At 32.1% G+C, this 3,139-nt stretch overlaps 1 long non-coding RNA gene across 6 annotated transcripts; it reads right to left on the bottom strand.

Moving 5' to 3' along the window:
• Positions 1-412: 412 nt before the first annotated feature.
• On the bottom strand, positions 413-2,919 carry LOC145070952 (uncharacterized). 6 transcript variants are annotated; one of them, XR_013690162.1, is made up of 4 exons: positions 2,296-2,916; positions 1,863-2,200; positions 1,711-1,766; positions 413-1,103 (listed from the first exon to the last, which is right to left on the bottom strand). It is a non-coding gene; the product is annotated as an uncharacterized LOC145070952 (long non-coding RNA). The 6 variants fall into 6 exon arrangements; XR_013690158.1 differs by having other exon boundaries at positions 414-805; positions 966-1,766; positions 2,296-2,919; XR_013690161.1 differs by having other exon boundaries at positions 414-805; positions 1,080-1,766; positions 2,296-2,919.
• Between the last annotated feature and the right edge of the window lie 220 nt (positions 2,920-3,139).

Genomic DNA, 3,139 nt, shown 5'->3' with positions numbered 1-3,139 from the left:
CACGGTATAATAATAATTATATATTTGTTTTCATGGGTTTAATCGGTTTATGATACAATTCAATATTTTTAAATATGCTAAAAATGAAAGAATTTATTATTAACAAATGAACCAAAGAGGTGACAAAAATTTTTTCTAAAAAAAGTTAAGTAATTTCAATCTCCATTTTTAAAAGTCTATTTGATGAAATATTCAGGTTTAATAAAGAGATAATTAAAGGTTTCATAGTTTTATGTGAATTTAGTATTATTTAGTTTGATATTGCTCTATATATTTATTGTCGTAACAATGTCAATATTATTTAATACGCCTTTCTCAAATATTATGTATGGTTTTAAAATTTTTTGTATGAACATAGTAAAATTTAAACTATCACAATATACATGGTGATATTTCACGAGGCAGGGCATTCCATTAGGCATGAAGTCTTTTGAAATTGGTGTAAAACAACTACAAATTAAATAAAACAAATAGAACGACTTATTGCTTGATACAAGAATTACCAGTTAAGTAAAACAAATAGCACATTTTATTTGGATTATGTTATTTTGTTAATCTCTAACAATATAGTTTTCACACAAATCCCACAATGGAGTATTTGATATTACTTTTTTGTTTCTTTTCTCAACACATTTCTCTTGATGTAAATGAATACATTCAATACGTATTTCACTTGCAGCCAAATGCAAAGGTGTTGCCGCTTTAACATTTATACTTCACAAATTTAAAATATCCCCTGCAACCCCCATGAAAGAAACAATGCATATCGATCTATACATCTTCATCGATGCTCGAAAGTGATTCCCTGCAATGTATAAAGAAACAAATGTGACAAATGCACATCAACTGATAAACATAATGAGTGTATTGCAGTGTAAAAAAATATAAGTATTTTTCTATTGTAGGTAAAAATTAAAGTAACTATTATTAAAAGTAAAGTTGCAACATTTTGTATGAAAATGTACCTAACTGAAACTTCAAGCTCATTTATTTTGAACCTCTTTTTGCAACATTTCAAATATTATAAGCAAAAAAGTTGAAACTTTGAGGGGTGAAAATCTAGAATTGGTTTCACATACCATTTGAATCCAGGTTCCAGAGGTCTAAGGCATCACCAAATCAAAAGAGAAGCAATCAAAAAACATAAGTAAAAAAAAGGGGAACGATAGGTGGATTACGAAGATTATTATGTATTATTCAGAAAACATACAACGGGGGAAGGAGACCTACTTATAGTGTTCATCACTGAGAGAATGTTATGCAAACTGACCCTAAATCTTACAAAAAAAACAAAAAAAAAAAAAACAAATTCAATTAAAAAAGAATTGTATTCAAGAACTTTTGGTTACTTCCATCTCTACCTAATTGAATCGGATATAAAAATTAGGAATATTGAAAGTGGAAAAGAAGAAAGCAATGGAAGACCAACAAAATAAGGTGTAAAACCTAACAATTTTGCTTTATAAGATTTGAATTCATCTCATTATTTTCATCAAAACTTTTCTTAAATGTACTCAACTAAACATGGACATAAAAGGTAAGGGCTAGAATGATAATGCAAGGCAAATAAAAAACAAAAAACATGAACATCTCAAAGAGGAAATGGACTACAAGAATTTTTAAATCAGCCCGGTTTAGTTGCTTGTCACAATAAAAACATATTGATGAAACTAAGCAAACCTTATTATGTCCTTATGGAAAAAAGCAAACCTTGTTATGTCCTTTTAAGTTTTCTTGCATGTACACTCTCTTTAACATCCCGTAACCTGCAATGATACTCATCAACAGGTAAAAACTTATCATTTATGTGTTTTAAAATTAAAATATATGATAAAATAATTATGGGAAAAGACCAATCTAACCTTCCTTCCTTGTGATAATCAAGGCTTTGGGTAGTCTTTCCTGATCTCCATTTCTACATTTCAGAAACTTCCAGGTTCCACATGGTACCTTTCATAATTTGATTGTGTATACCCTTTCAACTAAAAATAAGAAAGATGCACCTGTAAACCTAGAAAAAGCCATGAGCATCATACTAAAATAATACCTTCAACAAAAAACAAAAAAATAAGGGTTTTTATGTACAATGGATAAAGGAAATGGAAAGGGAAACACGAACATGATCTAATTCTCCTCTTAACCGAGTTTTAGTGCTTGCTTCCAGGGCTGCTTTTGTTGCGGAGAGTAGTGAAGGTGGTGGCTGCAAACCATTGTAAGTTGAGTGGTGGAGGTGGTATTTGTGTATAAAAGAACATATGATTACAGGAGAGAATAGTGTTTAGAACATATAAATACCTCACGAAGGATTCCACATATTAATAGGAGGCACCATATCAGACCAAGTGGTTGTACAACGAAACCCTAATCCCCACCATTCCGCCTCTACCTTTGCAAAAGTTGGGACACTGGAAACTATCGGCGCCCTGAATCCCCCTATTAGCCAAACCAAATTTTTTGGTACCTTATTTTGCTTCCGGTAAAGAGATTCAAACTGATCTTTGTGAACGATATATTTAGAGTAGATACAAAGTGGATGTTCGACAATGGTGGTGGTGCGGTGGTTTTTAGATAGAGACAAAGATAAAGAGTGGAGGATGTTCGGAGACGGTGTTTGGTTGTAGTAGCTGGGATTCACGATTTTGTAACAGGTAACATTGGGGCAGGCGCAAGTTATTGGGAATGGTCGGTGCACCAACATTAGGGCTTATGGATGGTGGATGCGATTGTCGTACAAAACAGAGTTGCGGTGGGACGACGACATCTAGGGTTTTGAGAGGAAATGTGGGGTGGTGATGGGAACAATGAGCGGAGTTGGGTGTATGATGGTGGTGAATGAAGCGGAAATGGTTGTGGTGGGGAAGGTCACGGATGAGGGAAGAGAGAAACATAAGTATTTATGGTTTCTTCTAGATTTGAATAAGTCTAGATTTTTATATTTGAGTGACTTAATTTAGCTAAAATACAGGAAATTTGAATAAGTCTTAAACAATTTGAGGAATATATTAAGAAAGATAAGATTTCACGGGTTCAATAGATTAATAAGATTATGAGATTTATTATACATTGCATACTTGTATCTATTTCATTACTATTTGGACAATTTAAATTATAGTATAATAATATTAGTATTTTGTTGTGC

Source organism: Lactuca serriola, chromosome 8 (genome assembly GCF_051521515.1).
Source record: "Lactuca serriola cultivar US96UC23 chromosome 8, Lser_US96UC23_V15, whole genome shotgun sequence".
NCBI lineage: Eukaryota > Viridiplantae > Streptophyta > Magnoliopsida > Asterales > Asteraceae > Lactuca > Lactuca serriola.
Note: the sequence above shows the minus strand (reverse complement) of the source record. Positions and strands in the feature narration are given on the sequence as shown.